This window comes from Macrotis lagotis, chromosome 1, assembly GCF_037893015.1.
Source record: "Macrotis lagotis isolate mMagLag1 chromosome 1, bilby.v1.9.chrom.fasta, whole genome shotgun sequence".
Taxonomy (NCBI): Eukaryota; Metazoa; Chordata; class Mammalia; order Peramelemorphia; family Peramelidae; genus Macrotis; species Macrotis lagotis.
The window spans coordinates 559,450,619-559,473,158 of NC_133658.1; the positions used below are offsets into that span (position 1 = coordinate 559,450,619).

General features: G+C 34.7%; 1 long non-coding RNA gene across 1 annotated transcript in view; it reads left to right on the plus strand.

The window, feature by feature from the left end:
* The window catches only part of LOC141521371 (uncharacterized), an 89,398-nt gene extending 67,711 nt beyond the window's left edge, over positions 1 to 21,687 (plus strand). Inside the window, exons 2-3 of the long non-coding RNA XR_012477909.1 lie at positions 8,947 to 9,080; positions 21,511 to 21,687. This is a non-coding gene — a long non-coding RNA (uncharacterized LOC141521371). The remainder of the gene's footprint in view (positions 1 to 8,946; positions 9,081 to 21,510) is intronic.
* Positions 21,688 to 22,540: the final 853 nt, after the last annotated feature.

Here is a 22,540-nt window from a genome sequence, read left to right on the forward strand (position 1 = left end):
AGTAAATAATAATAATTCAAATAGTAAAAAGATAGAGAGATACAATAGTCATATGCAACCTCTATCAATAGACAGCTGTGGAATAACATTTTCCAGGTCACTGGTAGGTCACCCAAAAAAGCATTGTATGACTGGCCAGGTCTTTCTTCCTCCCAAAGGCCTCATTCTCCCTTCTGGGACTGGATCTTTCTTCTAACCATGGTAATTGGGAATCAGCTCACACAGCTGTGAGCAAAAGAAACAGACAGAGTGCATTGGAGATGATCATTTCTGCTTTCAGGGGATGACGAGTAATTTTAGCTTAAGAACCACTCTTCCCAGGTGACCCTTAGAGCCACATCTCAAGATAACTGAACTGGTATTCACCATCCCCAAAGAAGAAGTGGTTTAATGCTTAGAGGTCTGTTCGATCAGGATAGTTAAGGGACCTCAATTCATTTCCCAGTTCTTTGAGTCCCCCTAATCATTGTTTCAGTAACAAGGTCAGATTTCTTCTCTTCTCTCCCAGTGCTGGCAGCCTAGATTCCAGCCAGGTCAGTAGAGGAGAAGAATACATAAATAATTCACAGAGCAATAACCTAGACTTTAATAGTTGCTTGTGTTTAAAAAGTAGGATTTTAGGTTTGGAAGAACAGGGAATGAAAGAACATAGGAAGAGATTCTGGGAAAAAAAAGAATCATGGACACAAACCAAATACATTAGGACTAGGACATGGGATTTGAGTAAGAACCTCATGTTAACTGAATCAATAAGAGATCTTGATTTTGAACCAATCCTCTTCTGAAGTAGGCAAGTTCACCTGATTTGTTCCTTTGTAGAAAAGGAGCCAGAGCATGGACAGAATCGAGTTCATAAGCAATCAATCACATTATTTTATATCTCTTACACTGGGCCATTTCTCTCTTTTCATATATGTAGCACCTTAGTTTCCACTTATGGAAATTCTTGCAATGACATCCTAACTATTCTCCCTCCTTCAAGTCCATACTCTAGTCAATAAACATTTATTAAGTACTTACTAAGCTCTGGCAAAAAAAGATTAAAAAAAATCCTAAACCTTAGCTCTCAAAGCATATTCTCCCAGAGTTCAGTCTAATATCAGGGGGAAAAATACCTGGAATGTATTCTCTCCTCATTTCTGCCTCAGAGAATATATTTTCTTTTTTATTTTTGAGATACAGCTCATTTGTCACATAATATATACATATATAATATACATATATATGTATACAGGATAAATTTGAAATAATCAATAGAACAAAGGTACTAGAATAAAGAGGGACTAAGAAGTTTCCTAGGTCCCTTCCCCTCTTCTTCCAAACTTGAAATCCTATTCTCTAAACACGGGTAACTGTTAAAATCTAGGTGAATTATTTATGTATGTTTCTCCTCTATTTGCCTTGTTGGGATCTAGGCTGCCAACACTAAGAGAGGAGAGAGGGAATCTGAACTGGGTGAGTGTGACTGAATCAGTGACAATGATTATGGGTCCCAAAGAACTGGGTAATTAATTGAAATTTATTGACTATCTCGGTAGAGAAGACCTCTAAGCACTAAACCTCTGCCTTTTTTGGGTTGATGAATGCCAACTCAGTCTTCCTCAGATGTGACCCAGAGCTAAATATCCCCTGGGAAGTATCTTAAGATATAATTGTTCTATTTCCTTTGCCATAGGGCATCCCATTCTTTTTTTGAGATGTAGGTCTATGTACTGCATGAAACCATTCAACAGCTAGTACTAACTCTTCCAAATTACCTTTTTTAATTACTTAATATTTATTTGTCTTTATTTATATATATAATATATATTAATTTAAATATTTATTTGTTTTTCCAAATACATGCAATTTTATTTTGAAAAGTCTTCAGTTTTACAAATTTTCTCCCTCCCTCCCTCCTTTCCCTTCCCCCTACAGAAAGCAATCTGATATAAGCTCTATATTTATAACGATACTAAACATAGATTGATATTAAACATGTTGAGAGAGAAGAATCAGATTTAAATGGAAGAAAGAAAATGTTAGAGAGAAAAAAGTGACAATATATATAAAGTTTTAATGATTGAAGATAATAAGCTTTGGTCTTCATTTTAACCCTTCTCTGAATATGGTTGGTATTTTCTGTCACAAGTCTTTCAAAATTGTCTTTGATTGTTGTACCACTGAAATGAACATGCCCATCATGACTTTTGTTATTGTGTATAATGTTCTAGTTTTGCTCATTTCATTCAGCATCAATTCATGCAAGTCTTTCCAGGCTTCTCTGAATTCCTGTCCCTCATGTTTTCTTATAGAGCATTAGTGTTCCATCTCATACATACACAACTTGTTCAGCCATTCCCCAATTTGATGAGCATCTCTTCAATTTCCAATTCTTTGCCACTACAAATAGAGCCTCTATGACTATTTTTGTACATGTGGGATTTTTCATGAACTCTTCAGGATATATACCCAGTAGTGGTATTGCTGGATCAAAGGGTGAATACATTTTTATTGCCCTTTGGGCATAATTCCAAATTGCTCTTCAGAAAGGTTAGATCATTTCTCAACTCCAGCAACAATGCATTCATGTCCCAATTTTCCACATCACCTCCAACAATGATCATTTTCCTTTCTGATCATATTGGATAATGTGAGAGGTATGAGGGGGTACCACAGAGCTGTTTTAATTTGCATTTCTCTAATCAGTTATGATTGGGAGAAATTTTTCATATGCCTATTGATAACTTTGATTTCTTTGTTTAGGAATTATCTTTCCATGTCCTTTGTGTCCATTGCTTAATTTGGAATTGACTTGTTTTTTTCTTTATAAATTTGACTCAGTTCTCTCTATATATTTTAGAAATGAGTACTTTGTCAGAAACATTAGTTGTAAGAATGGTTTCCCAAATTACTACATTTCTTTTCATCTTAGTTGTAGTGGTTCTGTTTGTGCAAAAATTTTTTAATTTAATGTAATCATAATTGTTCACTTTGTTTTTTATAATGTTCTCTATCTCTTCTTTGGTCACAGACTGCTCCCCTTTCCATAGATCTGACAAGTAAATTATTCCTTGTTCTCCTAATTGATTTATAACATTACCTTTTATATATAAATCCTGTACCCATTTTGACCTTATCTTGGTATAAGGTGTGAGATGTTGGTCTATGACTAGTTTCTGACATACTATCATCCAATTTTTCTTTGATTTATCCAACAGTAAATTGCTAAAGTCATTTAACTGCTGTCTTTTCCACCTAATCTATTCCATTGATCCACCAGTAGCAAACAGTTTTGATGATTGGTACTTTATAACATAATTTTAGATCTGATATAGCTAGGCCACCTTCTTTTGCATTTTTTTCATTAATTCTCTTGATATTCTTGACCTTTTGTCCCTCCATATAAATTTATTTATTATTTTTTCTAGCTCACTAAAGTAATTTTTTGGAAATTTGATTGGTATTGCACCAAATAATGTGGGATTTTTACGTAGAATTGTCATTTTTTTTAAATTTTAGCTTAGCCTACCCATGAGCAATTGATATTTGTTCAGCTCTTTAGATCTGAATTTATTTGTGTGCAAAGTATTTTATGGTTGTTTTCCTAAAGTTTCTGAGTCTGACTTGGCAAGTAGACTCCCTGAAGTTATTTTCATTAGGATTTTTCTTTCTACCTCTTGCTGCTGTATCTTTTTTAGCAAAATCTAGAAATGCCAAGGATTTACGTGGCTTCATTTTTATATCCTGCAACTTTGCTACAGTTACTAATTGTTTTAAGTAGTTTGTTAGATGATTTTTCTAGGTTCTTTAGGTTTGCCATCATATCTTCTGCAAAGAGTGAGAGTTTTGTTTCTTCATTACCAGAATCTTTCAATTTCTTTTTCTTCTCTTATTGCTAAAGCTAACATTTTTTTTTAAACTTTTAAAAAGTTTATTTATTCTTATTTTGTACAAATAATTTTTTATACATTACTAAAATATTCTTGTTTGAAAGTACACATAATACCCCCTCCCCCAAAAATATAGACCTGCATGAGTGATAAAGGGGAGAGAAAAAAATTAAAATAATAATAATAATAATATAATAATAATAATAATTGTATGCCAGGTGGCACAGTGGATGGAGCACCAGCCCTGGAGCCAGGTGCACCGGAGCCCAAATCCAGCCCCAGAAACCCAACAATCACCCAGCTGTATGACCCCATGCAAGCCACCCCAACCCCATTGCCCTGCAACCCCTCCCCCCAAAAAGGACCCAAAATAAAATAAATAGTAATAATATTAGTAGTGGTGGCCAGGTGGCAGACAGAGCACTGGCCCCTGAGTCAGGAGCACCCAGGTCCAAATTTGGCCTCAGACACCCAACAATCATCCAGTTGTGTGGCCCCAGGCAGGCCACCCAGCCCCATTTGCCCTGCAACCCACCCCAAAATAATGATAATAAAAAATGTGCTTCAGTCTGTGTTCCAATACCACCAGCTCTGTTGTGGGTGGATCACATTCTTTATGATAAGTCCATCACAAAAGTTACTTCCATATTTTTCCACTATTGCCATTGCTGATTGCAACTCCCTCCATTTGTACTTCTCTACTACCATGTACTATATTTTCTCTCTCCTTTCACTCTGTTTCTGCTGTAGGGTAGCTGAGTGGTGCAGTAGACAGATCCCTGGCCCTGGGGCAAAGAGACCCTGAGCCCACATACCACCCTTAGTCCCAGCATCCACCTGGTCCTATATTCCCAGACAGGCCATCCAATCCCAGCTGCTTGCAAGAAGTAAAAAAAAAGTGTTATATCTGACCATTCTCCCCCCATTGTCCATCCTCTCCTCCATCACTCACATCCCTCCCTTCCCCCTGTCACCCATTTCTCCTTCTTACTCCAGATGTCTATACCCCATTGAGTATATATGCTGTTTCTTCTCCTAGCCACCTCTGATGAGAGCAAAGCTTCCCTCATTCCCCCTTGCCTTTCCTCTTCCATATCATTGCAATAGCTCATTGTAATAAAGAAAAATCTTATTATATGAAATAGCTTAGCCTATTCCTCTTCTCCTTTTTCTTTCTCTCATTACATTTCCCTTTTTTCTATTGACTCCATTTTTTCACCACAATATATCTTCAAATTCAGTTTTCTCCTATGCTTCATCTATAAAAGCTCCTTCTACCTGCTCTATTAAATGAAAAGGTTCATATGAGTATTATCAGTAACAGTTTTCTATACAAGAATACATGTAGTTCATCATCATTAAGTTCCTAATATTTTCTCCTTCTCCTCCACTCTCTATGCTTCAACTGAGTCCTGTGTTTGAAGATCAAACCTTCTGTTCAGTTTTGTCCATTCCAACAGGAACATTTGAAATTCCCCTGGTTCATTGAAAGTCCATCATTTTCCCCTGGAAGAGGATGTTCAGTTTTGCTGGGTAGTTGATTCTTGGTTGCATTCTAAACTCTTTTGCCATCTGGGATATTATATTCCAAGACTTCCGAGCTTTTAATGTAGTTGCTGCTAATTCCTGGGTGATCCTGACTGCAGCTCTATGATATTTGAATTGTGTCTTTCTGGCTGCTTGTAATATTTTCTCTTTGACTTTGGAGTTCTGGAACTTGGCTATAATATTCCTGGGGGTTGTTCATTTTGGATCACTTTCTTGGAGAGATTGGTGGATTCTCTCCATTTCTATTTTGCCCTCTGCTTCTAGGATATCAGGGCAATTTTCCTGTAGTAATTCTTTGAAAATAATGTCAAGGCTCTTTTCTGGGTCATGACTTTCAGGTATTCCAATAATTTTTAAATTATCTTTCCTCAATCTGTTTTCCATATCAGTTGTTTTTTTCAATGAGGTCTTTCACATTTTCTTCTAATTTTTCATTCTTTTGGTTTTGAAGTATTGTGTCCTGATTTCTTGTAAAATCAGCAGCCTCCCTCATTTCCATTCTTTGTCTGAAGGATTTGTTTTCCTCAGAGAACTTTCTTATCTCTTTTTCCATCTTGCTGATTCTGCTTTTTAAAGCATTCTTCTCCTCAATAACTTTTTGAACTGTTTTACCCATTTGACCTATGCTGGTTTTTAACATGTTATTTTCTTCAGCATTTTTTTGGAACTCCTTGACTAAGCTGCTGACTTCTTTTTCGTGTTTTTCCTACATCTCTCTCATTTCTTTCCCAATTTTTCTTCTATCCCCCCTCACTTGATTTTCAAAGTCTTTTTTGAGCTCTCTTCTAGCCTGAGCCCAATTTCTGTTTTTTCTTGGAGTCTTTAGATGCAGGAACTTGTGCTTCCTCATCTTCAGATTGAGTGTTTTGATCCTTCTTGGGCTCACAGGCAAAGTATTTCTCAATAGTGTTCCTCTTTTTTCTCTGCTTACTCATTTCTCCAGTCTTTTCCTGGTTTGGGGGTGCTTCTTGAGCTTTTTAGTATTACTGGGACATCCCCACAAGGATCTTTGTCTGTGAGGCTCTGTCTTCCCTCCTAGTCTGTGAATGACCACAAGTGTACCCCTCTGCCATGGGGCTGAGGTGGGGGGCCCTGCTGTTCTATGGGAGGCCTAGACAGTGATCAGGTTCTGAATGTGGTTAGAACCCCAGAGTCCTGTTCCAGGGACAGAGGACTCATGCCTTGGGTGCTCCTGCTTGCTGGCTTCTGCTTCCAGTTTCTGGGTCTGGGCTGCCCTGGCCATGCTGCTCACTGTGTGCCCTGAGGGCTGGGCTTCATGTGCTTGCTTTGGCAGAGGTCACCGGGCTGATCCCCCAAGTTGTACCTGTTGCTCCCCAGGGTGTAGATCAAGAAACTGCCCTTGCTGCTGTGAGCTGGGGCTCCCAGTGCCCTGGGGCTGCCTCCAGGAGGCTGAAGTTCCTTTGCTCTGGCGGGCTGCCCCTCCAACACCGTGGAGCAAAGTCTTTCCGCTCTTTTCCAGGTTACCTTTGGTTTGAGAACTGCCTCACTGGGTCCCTCTGTGGATTCTGTCTCTTGAAAATTTAGTTAGAGTCCTTAGTTTATAAGTTTTGATCGAGAGCACCTAAGAGATGGTCCTCTCCCGTGGCCATCTTGTCTCCTCCCCCTAAAGCTAACATTTCTAATACAATATTGAATAATAGTGCTGAACTTATTGGAAATATTTCTAACTTATCCCCATTTCATATATTGCTTTTTGGTGGATTCAGATAGATACTGCTTATCATTTTAAGGAACATTCCATTTATTCCTATGCTTTCTAGTGTTTTTAGTAGGAATGGGTGCTACATTTTGAAAAAAAGCTCTTTCAGCTTCTATTGAGAAAGTCATATGGTTTCTGTTAGGTTTGTTATTAACATGGTTAATTATAATGATACTTTCCCCAATATTGAACCCACCCTGCATTCCTGGTATAAATCCTGCTTGATCGTAATGTATTATCCTAGTTATAACTTGCTGAAATCACTTTGCTAATATTTTATTTAAAATTTTTGCATCCGTATTAATTAGGGGAATTGGTCTATAATTTTCTTTCTCTGTTTTGACTCTTCCTGGTATAGGTATCAGCACCATATTGGTGTCATAGAAGAAATTTAGCAGACTTCCTTCTTCACCTATTTTTTCAAATACTTTTAATTGAATTGGAAACAATTGTTCCTTGAATGTTGGGTAGAATTCACTTGTGAATCCATTTGATCTTGCAGAATTTTTCTAAGGGAATTCATTGATAGCTTGTTGAATTTCTGTTTTTTTGAGTGTATATTTATTTTGTACATGTTTTATATATATATATACATATATATATATGTATTTTTTGCCATTTCTTCTTTTGACATATAAGTTTCTTGTGAGAAAGCATTATTTCATTCACTGTATTTGCATCCCCATGTCTTCTAGGTATATGATAGGAGCTTAAAAATGCTTGTTGATTACTTGGAATTCAGATTATTATGGAAAAAATTAAAAAACCAAAAAACTCAACTTGTTACTATTCTGATATGTGTTCAAATAAAGTGGATGAAAATTTAGTCATCTAGCAGATTACAACCCAGTTATTTTTTATTTTTTTCAATTGATGGTACCTAATAGCTGATAAACTCTTTAAAGGCAGAGAGAGACCATCTGCATCTTCTACTATAACTAATTTACTTGACTAAATAGCTTGAAAGGAATATGTCTTTTCCATTCAAAATATTGACAATACAGGTACTTTGTATCTAGATCTAATTTAATCGGTGAAGAACATAGAAAAGGATCATAAATCCAGAGTAGGCAATAACTTTAGTGATCACTAATTCAACCTTTACATTTTATTAATAATAATACCTTATATAATTTTAAAAGTGGTCCTCAAGGACCTTACCTCAAAGGGTCTAGGAATAGAACAGTGATACTCATATCTATACAGCACTTCACAAAATATTTTATTTTCTGACAGTATCAGAAATGTTATTATCTCCATTTTCTAAATTATAATAGCAAATGGATGCTCCTTAAAGGGTGTGACTCTGGGAAAATCATTTAGCTTTGTTTGCCTTAGTTTTCTCATTGTAAAAATGAGCTGGAGAAGGAAATGGCAAACTATTCCAGTGTCATTATTATCAAGTCACAAAGAGTTGAACATGACTGGAAAACAGCAAAAAAATATTAAATGTCTGAAGCCAGATTTGATCTCAGGTCTTCCTGACTTCAGGTTGGATATTCTATCCTATGCACCACATAGCTACCCCCATGTCAGGAGAAATCAAAAGTCTTCATCATATTGAATGAATTCCTTTGGGCCAAAGTTTGGGGAAGACATTAACAAAAGTCACACAGCATGAGAGGGTATGGATGAACTGTTTCTGCATCATTAGAGTGAACTAATTAATTAAGGGTACCCTGCTTAATTAAGGGTACCAGTGGAACAATCTGTTCATCATTTGTTATCTCTTACTCTTGCCATGTGACCGAACTCATTTGCTTTTCTTGTCATATGATTCTTCCATGATGTTCTTCTGTTCTTCAGAATACCTTTCCATTGCCTGTGGGATTGATACTCATCTTCAGGTCTTCGAAGATAGTGATGTTCTGGATATGTCACAAAGCAATATCACTAAAATGTTTTGAAAAGATGGATCTTTGCTTTCACAGGAGCTTGAGGTCAGTGAAAGAGTTCTGACATTTGTACAATCTATAAAAGACAAATGTATTGCTGAAAAACTCTATAGGGTGTTCATTCAAATGAATCTCAAAAAATACTTCAAGTCGTTAATTTTTTCTTACTGTTGTAGGATAGAGCAGCAGGGAGAAATGCTATTTTAGCAGACTCCTAAAATAATATTAGAGATGAATATTATTTTTTCCTCTCATAACACATAAATAGCATCAGATTTTACAGAAGTTATTTGATTACATATTCCTTTATAAAAACTTTAGTTTGTCGATTGGAACAGGGAAGGGTTTCCATTCTGTTTCCATTGGATAGCAAAAATAAATTGTGGTATAGCTGAAAGGGAAGGAAAAGAGGAAAAGGGAAAGAAAAGGAAAGGAATGAATATTTCTTAAGTACCTGCATATACCCTGCATTTTTGCTAATAGATGTGCAAATTTTATATTATTGAGTAGTAGATTTGGAGAAATTTGGATTTACTACTCACTAGGTTTTGATTAGCAAGTTACAGGCCTCAGTTTCCTTATTGACTGTAAATAAAATCTTTTGTAAAATGATATATAGCTGTGAATATTATTACTCATTTGTAAGACCTTTAGAAGGTAAGCTCCTTGAGGGTAGGGATAAGTTTCATTTTAAAAATTGTATCTTGAGCATCTAAAACAGTGACTGTCATTCAGTAAATGCATAATGAATACTGTGTGAATTGAATTCGATTTTCAAAATATCTCAGGGATTTTTCTGCATGTGCCAAAGGTTAATTCAGTTAATATTTAAGAAAATCTTGACAGTAAGTACCTGAACCAAGGTATAAAATAAAGGAAACATTCCAGATTCAATTTAAGAAAGATTGATTTAAAGGATAAAATTCTCATGGACCAAAGTAATGATGCTGAACAGAAATAAAAAAAATTCAGATTTGCTTGTCCTCATGAGTTAAATAGAACATATATAAATTCTCCAAACTTCCATGTATCTAATTGAAAACTGATGGAAGATATCTATACATTCTTTGCAGAATCCACTAGGAAGCACAAATACAAGCATCCTTCATATCCCTATTATCACACTATAATGTAGTCCTTGGACATTAAGCTCAATTGATTAGAGTCTGATACAAATGAGATTAATTTTTCTGCCATGGTTCTATCATGTATGAACCAGCTAGCTTCATTCTTTTCTTTAGCAGACTTCTTCATGGTATTTAGATATTTTGTAAATGTAAGATAAAACCATAGGATCAGATATAAAAAACACATCTACTAAAATAAAGCAAATATGTCCTAAATAAGACATTATTAATCTTTATTTTTTTAAAAAAAAACCACTTAGTGTCATGAGAGTGAAGTCATTCTCATGTCTATGAGTATTGATTGTCTGCAAAAGAATAGCATTTTCCCCTATGAATTACAGTTCTGATTTTATTAAAATTAATCCTTAGTCACAGGTTGATGTTTTTTTTCTAGGTCTGATCTTGTGCTTTATTCATCTATAGACAAAAGTAGTTGATCTAAGTAATATCATTAGAGTTGGTAGAGGCCTTAAAAATTATTTAGTCCAACAGCTAAGATGAGAAAAGTGAATACAAGAGTAATCAATTTGCTCATGTTTACACAGGTAGGAGCTTTAATTGAAAGTAGACAGCATAAAATGGAAGTAGATCTATTTCATTTTCATATAGCATTAACTATGTGCCAGACATGTACTAAGCACTTTACAGTTATTATATCATTTGATCCTAACAACAATCTTGGGAGATAGAAACTATCATTATCCCCATTTTACTTGAGGGTAAAAAACTGGTAAACAGAGGTTACCTGCCTTGCCCAAGGTTGCATACCTAGTGTCTGAGCCTGGATTTGAACTCTGGTCTTCCTGATTCCAAATACATGTACTCTACTGGGACTGGAGACTACAATGGAGTCCACTGGACAGCCCACTTTTTGATCTAAATGCCCCTAATAGAAGTAGATAAAATGTATAGAAGAATAATGGAGATAACCCATTGTTAGAGTTATTTTAAAAATTATAATTGGTGACAGGACTTTAAAGAAGCAAGAGATTTCGAGTGGTATAGATAGCATATTGTTGGAATGATCAATTACAATGTTAATATTCAAGAGACAAAAGAGACAACTTGTATACACAATGAATTTGTCATTTACACTTTTTATGACCTGCAATTATGACTTTCTTGAGATTGTGGTACAATTATATAGCATTATTGGGAGAATATTGTGTTTCAGAGAGTGGACTTTTGTAGCAGTAAGCATCCAAGGATTCTTGAAAGCACTACATAATTTCCTAAATGCAATCTAATTAAAGAACAAGAAAACCGTATTCTGGGTATGCTATTTAAGAATTATTTGTAGGGGTAAAAACCCACTTACAATGGGATTGGATACAACTCTGGGTTTGTTAGAATTTAAAATCTGACTTTCAAAAAATAAAACACAAAGATTGGAGAGAAGGCAATAAATCTCATAACTGGATGTCCAAACTCCCATAGAATTTCTCAGGTTGAGAGCCTGACCTATTAAAATTGAAGTTTAGCATGAGATAGAATAGAAATATCAACACAAGAAGAATAAGGTATATCCATCACTCTTGCCTGAATCTTTTTAAAGCAAAGAAAAATTTTCTCCAGAAATGTGGTTCTGTTCAGCTGAATGATAAAATAAAACAAAGCATTCGACATGGTTTCTCACAGACTTGTAAATATAAATCAAATTGACCTGGATAATAACACAGCCACTTGAGCTGAAAACAAGCTTGGAAAATGCCAATAAAAATAGAGATGTAATATAAATGGACCTAAGGAGGTATCTGATCAGAAAAGATAGAACAGAGGAAACTCAAAGAATAACAATAGAAGTGGTTAAGGAAATGAAACAATAGATTTACAAAGCTATTCCTTTGTCAGTATATCAGACATGCTAAGCAAACCAAAGGAATAATAGGCTTAAAAAGTGTGGAAATTCTAGATTTACTTTAGCAGTATAAAATAAATATTTTCAGAAGAAAAACGAAGGAGCAGATATCAAGATCCTGTGATTTCATTAGGGTTAATCTCCACCCAGACAAATCATATCCTGCCTATAATTTAGTTTTTTAGTGAAATAAAAAGATCATTGAATTTCAAGGCATGGAAACTGGGTTTGATCTGCTTTGCTACTTACAAAAGCAATATCATGAAATAAAAAGAATAATTGTCTATTTAATGTTGTACCATCTATACATATAAATGCCTGCTTCTCCTCTTCCCTGCACCTTATTCTCCACTTCTCTTCTGCTATTGTTTCCTGAGAGAGCTGAGACCTAGTTCTCATCCCCTCTCTCTCTTAGAAATTCTGTATTTCAGTTGCTAGAACTTTAATCCCTCATCAGAACCAGAAAATCTAGCTTGTGATTAAGAACATTTAATGATGGGCAACTCACTATTGCCCAAGATGAAAGACAATTCTTTTTTTGGTGACCAAAAAAGGTTGGAGATGGTGAAGGAATGGTTATCTAGGAACTCTTCTTAGATATCCACACCATTTAAGATGAACCTCTGATCTTCTATCATTTAAGGGAATTCTACTTACTTTTCCTCATTTGTTATTTTCTTGAATTTCATCATCTTCAGAAACTTATTCTTTATTTCAACTCTCAAACTCTCACTTTAATCATTTCCTAGTCATCTACAGTATTTCTTCATACTACCTCCTGCTTTTCAACTTCTTTTTACTGTTGCCCCCCACTCCCCATTAGATTACGAGCTTCTTGAGGTCAGGGAATATCTTGTCTGTCTTTTTTATCCTCAGCATTTAGGATGGGGATTGGCACACAATAGGTTCTTGACAAGTATTTATTGACTTTTGAGTCTAACTCTGACCACAGACTTCAAGATAATTTTGTTAGACCAGGTTGAACTTTGCCTCACTTCATCTCTCTTCGCTTGTTCCTTGTTCTGTCATTTGCAATCAAGTATTCCTTCTTACAGGTGTCAGTCCAGATATTTAAAGATATCTATCCTGTATGTATTTCTGAATGCTTCATTTTTCCAATTATTTCTCCATTATTTAGTCACAAGGAAAAGCTCTATTAATTTTCTCTGGATGCATTATAGAATACCAATGCTCTGCCTAAAACATTCTGAACATAATATTCTAGATGTGACCAGGATGCAGGATAGCAGGACTATATAATTTCTTACATTCTGAGCATTTTTTTAATGCAATCCAAGGTATTGTTTAGGAAACTTGGTAGTTCAATGAATAGAATTCAGCCTATCTTTTCCTTAAGCCATTTGAGAAAGAAATGGCAACCAATCCAGTGTTTTTTTCCAAGAAAACCCAATGGACAGTAATGCCATATTATGGTCAATGGGGTCACAAAGAGTGGACACAACTGAAAGACTGAACAACAACTACAAAGATACAATTAAGTTTTGGGGTTTTGTTTTCCCTGATATGTCACTGTTAGTTCATATTAAGCTTATAATACCAGATCTTTTTTTATGTGCACACTAATCTAGCTATGTCTTGTGTAGATGATTTTCCTTCATATGAATTAAAATCCATCTTATTAAATTCTACATATTGTTTAATCCATCAAAATATTTTCTAGTCATCTATTATGTTAACTTTTTCTAATCTTCAAATTTTCAAATTGTTTCAACTGTCTATTCAAATACTTGATAAAAATGTTAAAAAGAGGAGGGTCATAGAATTCTCCACATGAATAGTCTTTCAAATTTGATATTAATTACATTAATCACCACCTAGGCTTGGCCATTTTTCCAGTGCCAAATCAACCTAATTATAGCATGCTTTAACCCAACCTTTCCAAGAGAAACTTTGTCATCTCTTTTCTGGAATTCAGTTATGTCGAATTTATAGAAATACTTTGATCTTCTAGTCCAGATAACCTATTCAAGAAGGGAATGAGGTCTGTCTGGTGTGGCTTGTTTTTGAAGCTCAGGTTTGCTTTTTAGTGATTACTATGTCTGTTTCTGAGCACTCACACAGCTTTTCCTTAGCACATTCTAGAATTTTGGAATTGATTCCAAGTTCACTAGCATAAGCTTTAAGGGATCTATATTCTTACTATTTATTTGTTGGGACCTTTGCTTGTTTCCAGTCCTTTAGCATCTCTCCTGTCCTCCATTGTTTTGCAAAGATCACTTATCAGAAGCTCAGTTTACCTCGGACTTCTGTGTCTTAACACTGTTCTAAAGGGACTATACTACTCTTTTGTGTTCATCTTTGGTTGTCTGCCTTTGCTTCCAATCTTCTGGGAATTCCTTTAAAAAGGATGAGCTAGTTGACGAGTTCCCTGTGTAGTTATATTATTTTCTCTATTTGGGACTTGGTTCATTATTTTACTGGATTTTGCACCACCTTTATTGAGTCTGATGTATCTATTCTCTGTTATGTGCTTCCGCTGGCCTCATGTCCCTGAGCTGTTCTCTGCCACCATCTATTAGTTTTTACATCTTTAAGACCCTTTAAGATCAAATACTACCATATATTACCATTTCTAGTATAAGACAGTTAGCATGTCTCTCCTTGGTAACTCATAAAACCCAGAAAAAAATCCTTCAACCTATGATTAGGATTATGCTTTTGGTTGCTTTATTCATAGTAATTGCTTGATGTCCTTCACCCCAGTCAAATATCTAACTTCAGGTTAAAAAAACCCCCTTTTTTAATACTATTAAATCCTTGATTGCCAGTTTGTATTATCCCTAACTTATTTTACAGATTCTTCCAATAAATCTGGGGAAAGGAATGTCAGGCTAGAATGATAAACCTTTCTTCATCTCTCATTATGCTCCTTGATTGCAAGAAAAATCAATCTAGGGCAAGAATAGAAAGCTAAGTGAAGCAGAGTTTATAACTTTGTTCCACACTCCTGATTCTATTATGAATATCTGCCAGCAACCAAATGACTGACTTTTGTGCTTAATTATAATCAACATAAAACTTGCTGTTCTCTTTCCATTCATTAAAAGTGTTTGTTTTTGAATTATCAAAATTTCATTTTTGATCGTATTCTATTCCTTTTCAGTTAGTGTGTGCCAAATTTCAGACCAGAAAATCCTAGTCTTTTTTCTGAATGCTTTGAAACATCTCTCAAAATACAAGGTGTGATTATGCACAGTTTTTTTCTTATGTATCATAAACTCCAGGATAGTATGGCCAGTTATTTTCAAAAATTCCTTTCATTTTTTCTTCAGCAGATAGCTGATCTTTTGTGAAGTTGAAGTTAGTCACTTCTTTCATCATCTCCTCTGTCTTTTGAAAAAATTATCGACATAGCAAGTCAAGAGCAATGTTTCTTAGTTACATTACAGCAATCCTCTGGAAGCAGAGGTAGTAAAATATTTACTGTTTTATGTCTCATTGCCCAGGTTATCTTTCAATGTCCAGGAGATAGTTTTGGGTCTCCTGAACTCTTCCATTTCTGTGCAAGAGGTCTTGTATATTCTTATAACAGAAACACTTCTTTCCTCTTTTCACTGGTTCTCAGTCAAATTATCTTCACCATGTTTCTTTTCTTTTACTTTTAAATATCTTCCTGTGGGTATATCTCCTTTATGTCACAACATAACTACCAAGAATCCTGGGCATAAAATATGTGACTACTGCCAAGGCAAAGATAAGGATTAAATCTATAAATGCAAATTATTTCCACTGATGCAGATTGTTACCTTCCCTGAAACTTGGATTCTTAGAGAGTTGTCTAGAACATTGAGAGCTTAAATAATTTGCCCAAGTTGACATGACCAATGTGTATGAGAAGACAGACTTAAACTTTTAGATCTTTCTGGCTTCAATTCTAGTTGTCTATCCATTGTACTGTTTGACTTCTCCACTACTGTCAGTTCAATAAACATTTATTATCCATCTAATATGCACAAACACCCGTATGATCTAAATTTGAACTTTCTGTGCTGACTACAGCCAAAGTGGTTCAGGCAAATAGAATTATTATAAATTGATTATATCTTGAACAATGGAAATAGGTTTAGGAATGGACCTGTAATATCACTGATATGGAATTGTTATCAGAAACTACCAAGCGAAGAAGCTGCCTCTACTATTATAACTTTTCTCCAACTGTACTCTTTAAGAACTAACTAGAGAAGTCATATAATTATGTCTTCTTTACTCTGAGGCTAGCTGTCTATCTTCTTTGCCTTTCACTTATTTTGATATCATGCTTAAAAATGAGGAAGAATTCCATACCCTACTTTTATAACTATCTAATATCATAGTTTTCATGTTGATAAATGAAAGGATCATAAGATTTAGCCAGAGGTAATATCATTTTGTAGGTGAAGAATTTGGACTGCACCTTAAACATCATCTTATCTAGCAGGAGAATAATCAGAAACTTAGAGTAGTTGACTTGTTCAAGCATGAAGGCATCATGGTAGGTGGGATATTGAGAAGAAACATAAGTACTCAAAAGGTCATAAATCAAACAGTCTTATTACTCAGAGGCAGGCTACTGTATGTTTGACTCAAATTTGCAGATTTGTGGCCACATAAAATGATTTTGGTGGCTTGGGTATGCATTGGGCTTATTCTTTAATCAGATCTTCTGGGACTCTACTTTTATATCTGATTGTTCTTGCTGGATAGATTCATAGAAACTAGGTGGGAAAGCTCTTTTGTTGTTATTACTATTCAATCATTTTTTAGTTATGTCCAACTCTTTGGATCCCATTTGGTGTTTTCTTGGCAAAGATACTATTGTAGCTTGCCATTTCCTTCTCCAACTCATTTTACAGATGAGGAAACTGAGACAAACAGGGTTAAATGACTTGCCCAGGGTCACATAACTAGTAAATGTCTGAAATTAGATTTGAACTCAGGAAGGTGAGTCTTTCTGACTCCATATCTGGCACACTATCTATTGTGCTACTAGCTGTCCAATGAAAGGTATTTTGGGAATAGTCAATTGGAAGATGGTCTGAACTGTGCTCATCTCTTTTTCAACCACAAGGACTAGATAGAAGTTTTCCAATATTACTTGTCTAGATTAGATGAAGTTTACAAAATGATTAGTTTGCCAATATTATTGGGTACATAGGCTAGTTAACCTGTGGTCAAACATGGAGTCCCTCATGTCAGTTGTGGCTTATCCGTAGGTTAATCCTCACATCAAAGTCATATGTATCTTATGCAACAGAGCTCATCTAGGGCATCTGAATAAAAATTCAGTGTTTCTTCACGGCAACACATGACCTCCTATTTAAAACTAAATGTGAAAAGTAGCTCTGTCAATCACTTTTCCTTTTCAGTTTCAGTAGTGAATAGCAATAGAATAGTTTCTCTAGCAACAAAGAATACCACTATCCAGAATTGGGTTGATCACATTGAGCTCCTCATTTATGCATATTTTCAATTGTGGTGCTCATCTATAGTTACTTGTATGAGCAGATGCTCAATTAATTCCATGACTGCCCATGTATAAGTAAATAACCTTGAAATCAAAATGCTTAAATGTCTTGTCTGATCCCATTGCTATTAGTGCAAGTTTAATTTTCTTTTCTTTTTTTTTTAGGTTTTTTGCAAGGCAATGGGGTTAAATGACTTGCCCAAGGCCACATAGCTAGGCAATTTTTAAGTGTCTGAGGCTGAATTTGAACTCAGGTACTCCTGACTCCAGGGCCAGTACTCTATCTATTGCTCCACCTAGCCACACCCAAGTTTAATTTTCTAACTAATCTCTACTTCTTTATATTATGCTATTGAAGTATTATGTGTTTGTATGAATCCTTTGGGACTCACTTCAGTAGCAATTTACCCAAATACTAGATAATACTATAGATAGGGATTCTATTTTTGAATGTTCTAAAATAATATGAATGATGGAGAACATTCATGCTTCCTTCCTTTTGCCCTGTTTTCTCTATCTGCAACCAAGCTGACCTGAACTTTTGGCAGCACCTAGTTAAAACTTTCTTGATTCATAGGCTTTCTTGGAGTATTTCCTTTCTTTCCCCCCCCTGAAAGATTTTGCACACATACTTTCCCCATATGTTTCCCTTTACTCATTTGCATTGTTGCTGTTCAGTAATTTCAATCATATCCTTACTCTTTGTGATTACATTTGTTGGTGTTTTTTTTTTTTTGGCATAAATACTAGAATGATAGACTACTTCCTTCTGCAATGAATGAAAAGTTTGAGAAACATTGTTTCTTGGTTATTAATAATCAATTCATTAAATATGACTAGCAAACAATTAATAAAATGAGGTCAACAGTACTCTAGGAAAGCAAAAAGGCCGGGCCTGGAGAATATTGAATGTTTAAAAAGCCTTTGGGAAAGGGAATTACCTAAGGGTAGAAACCCATTTGATTGGTTAACATTTAAAGAGGGAGTAGACATATTAATGAGGAGGAGGACAAAATGTCTTCGTCTCCCCCTGCTGAGAACATGGCCTAATCATGAGACTCAGCCACTGCCAACAATCTGGACAAAATATCCATCTCTATCAAGACTACTCTGGCTTTTTTCCCCCCTTCATAAGTTGGGTCACCCCAAATTCTATAGGAAATTTTCCAAGTACAAGGGTTTGTATCCTAAGGGCCAAATCTTATCTTGTCTTTTTGTAAAATTTTCTGGTTGAGTGGATTTCCATCCAACATCAAAAAAATGTACCCAAGGATTTGGGCAATCTCTTCTATCTGCCATGACCTTCCGGGACTGACTGAATATTCCACAGGGATTGATTTTTGATGGAGGAAATAAGAAGGGTAAACTACTAACTAGTCTTAATTTCATAACTGGGTATGTAAAAGAGCATAATTGGTTATTAATGTAAAAGAGTAATGATATAGCAAAATAGTAATAATTTTACTTCCAATGATAACAATAATAATTTCCCTCACTTGTCTACAATTTACAGATGAGGAAACTGAGGCAAACAAGGTTAACTGATTTACCCATGGTCATAAAGCTAGTAAGTGTCTAAAGTGTCTAAGGCTGGATTTGAGCTCAACTCTTCCTGACTCCAAGCCTCTATTTACTGTGCCAACTAGCTGCCCTTTACTCATTCATAGGTTAGTGAAAACTTCAAAGAATTTGACTTTAATAAAAGATAGAGTGAGGTTTATGGTCATATGTTAATCATTCATTTAGGGAGGTTTTCTGGGGGAGCATAGTTATACTTTTGCACAATCAGAAGGTGGGGTCTTTAGTAAATGGAATTTTTGGTATCTATCTACCAAAGAAGTTTCCTCACAAAGCATGGAGTCCCCTTCCTAACAAGTCAGAAGATTTATCTCTATGGGATCTAGGGAGACAAGAAGGTTAGCCTTTTTTCTTAAGTTGATATTTTTACATTCAAATTTTTATCATTTTTAATGACAAGGTTTACCTTTTACAATTGAAGAGCCTTCCTTAAAACATGAATTTCACCTTTTACAATTGCTAATTAAATCTGATTAAAAGGAGGGTCTCTATGTGAAAGATAATTTTCTCAGACTTCTGTTCTTAGAGGAACAAAAAAATAAATCATATATATATGTATATATATATATACATATATATGAAAGGTAAAGCTCATTGTTCACACTACTTAATTTTAACAAATCATTTCTTTTTTTCTAATATGGTCTTAAAGCCCAGAAAACATGAAAGAAAACCCACATTATAACAAAGGTAAGGATTTTGAATAAAAGGTGGAAACAGAAGGAAGTGTTTAAGCATAGCACCAAATAACTTCTTCTGTGCCTTTTCACCTCTCTTCTTTTTTTGCAATCAATCTTGGAGACTGAAAGAAAAAAGCAAGACAAAAGACACTCTGCAATTCCTAAGATTTAGAAGGTAATTTGTTTGAAGGCAGGCTATTAAAAATGGTTTTGAAGAGTTGCTGGTTGCTAATCAAGTTATGATAGATATTAAGGAAGACTTTCTAACTCTAAATAAGAAATAGTCTTGGAACATCAATATTGCCATCTTATATTTCTATAGTTATTTCTTAACCTGACATTCTATGATTTTATCATTTCTCCTTTCTCTGTCTTATCTTGTTATAAAACAGAAGTCTTCTTTCTTTCTTTCTTTTTTTTGTAAGCCAAAAAACGAATGGGGATGAAAATAGTCACATACTTTATACTAAGTAAAAATAAATGAAACAACTAAAAATCAATAAAAACAATTAATTCTAATGCAGAACTATTTGTATTTGGTGAATGAATTTCCACATATAAAATGGCCAATTTGAACTTGTTAGTCATGCTTTCTGAATCTATCAATTAGTTTTCATGTTCACCCATTTCCATACAATTTTTTTTATAAAACCATGTTTTGAAGTTTAATTAGATATGAAACCCAATACAATGAACCTCTGAAGTCCCAGAAAGTTTTCCTCTTCTAGAACGTGCCTAAATGTCTCTAAATAGTCCTGATGAAAGCTGTTTTCCTTTAAAAACTAGCATTCAGTATAAATAGATTATTTTTAAAATTTGATGTTGTTTAGTCATTTCAATTGTATACAACTATTCATGATTTATTTATTTTTCTGGCAGAGATAGTAGAGTGGTTTGCTATTTCCTTCTCCAACTTATTAATAAATGAGGAAACTGAGGTAAACAGAGTTAAATGACTTGCCACAGCTAGTAAGTGTCTGAGATCAGACTGGATCTCAGTTCTTCCTGACTGTGTTATATTTCCTATGCTACCTTATAGAACACTTTAAAGTTTCCATAATGCATTCACTTTATGCACCATACAATCATATGCTTACAGTAGTATAATAGAACTACAGTAAGTGCAATACCTTATAAGGTAAAAGGGTAGAATTATTATGCACAATTTTCATATTTTACAGATAAAATAATTAAAGAACTGAGAACTTAAGTGATTTGCTCATTGTCATACAGATAATAAAATGGTAGAGCAAGAACTCAAATCCATGTCTTTTAATTTACAAGATCAGTGGTATTGGGGCCACTAGGTTGCACAATGGATAGAGTACTGGCCCTGGAGTCAGGAGTACCTGAATTCAAATCCGGCCTCAGACACTTAATAATTACCCTACTGTGTGGCCTTGGGCAAGCCACTTAACCCCATTGCCTTGCAAAAAACAAACAAACAACAAAAAAAGATCAGTGGTATTTACTCAAGTATTTCAATATTCTAGTTAGGCATTGCAGTTATGTTGTTTTATGCTGAATTTAATTACAAATCTATAGTATTCAATTATTATGGGTTACCTAAAGTTTTACTCATTGGACTTTTGTTGTAATTGAAAACTGATACCCCAATTTAATTTTATTATTTTTTAATCTAGAATTATATCTATTCACTGTAATCAGTACTCAGGATTAATTTAAAGGATAGTTTAACTACTTAAGTTTAAGGTCTATAAAATAATTTAACTTCTTAAAAATAGTTTAATTTTTCTGCTTTTTTTAGACTACAGCCTGAACTCTTGCTTCAGTTAGGAGGAGAAGAAGAATAAATCTCTGGAGTCATAAGATATTCTTCCTGGTCTGTCATAAGTCACAGGTTGCTTAACACTAGACTTTCCATAGAATGTTGATTAACTCCTGTCATAAGTCTTGGAAATAGCATCCAGTAAGTCAGGCTAAATGTAAGCCCATCCCACATTTTAACCAACTTTATAAAAGACCAGTCTGTCTACTCTAATGCATCTTTAGTCACTGAGGGACTTTGGGATCTCACTCAGTGGCAACTGCCAGCCTTGCTAATAAATGATCAGGCTTGATCTTTGTTTCTCAGTTTCTTTTCAAGACAGATTTTTATCATGACAACTTAGAACCTAATTATGATTTATAACATCATTTCTATAGCAAAATGGGTTTCAAGTTTCAGACTACCATATTAAAAAGAAACTTTTGGAATACAATGTCCTTCTCAATTGGGAATTTACTTTACTGGGAAAGAGTTGACATATAGTTCACATTTACCATTTCAAATTTTTACTGTTTAAAAATGCATATCACATACAATAAGCAGTTTACCTATTAAACAAAGTTTCATCAATATCTAGGATACAGTGAAAGTAGTTGAATTTCCTGTTTTTATTCCTTTAAAGTAATCTTCAGAAAGGTCTGTTTTTAAAACAAACTGGAATATTGGAAAACAAAAAAAAATTCAAGTCGGATAAGTAGTAGAGATATAATTTAGAACAATAATAGCAATATTGAAAACAAAAATATCCAAAAAATAAACCCTGAAATTTTGTATATTCTGCAAGGGATCCTTGCTGTAATTCTATATTCTTAGAGAATAGAATTTGTTCTATACTTTAGTGAGGTTCATTCTTCAATCCAATATTTCTTAAATCTTTACCCTGATGTCATATGTCTTATCATTCATTATTCTGGCCCTTCATGCATAAATTCACTGGATAGAATCTTAGAATATGATGTAGTGGAAAAAAGAACCTTGCCCAGAATCCTAGGTCAAGGAACCTTATTTA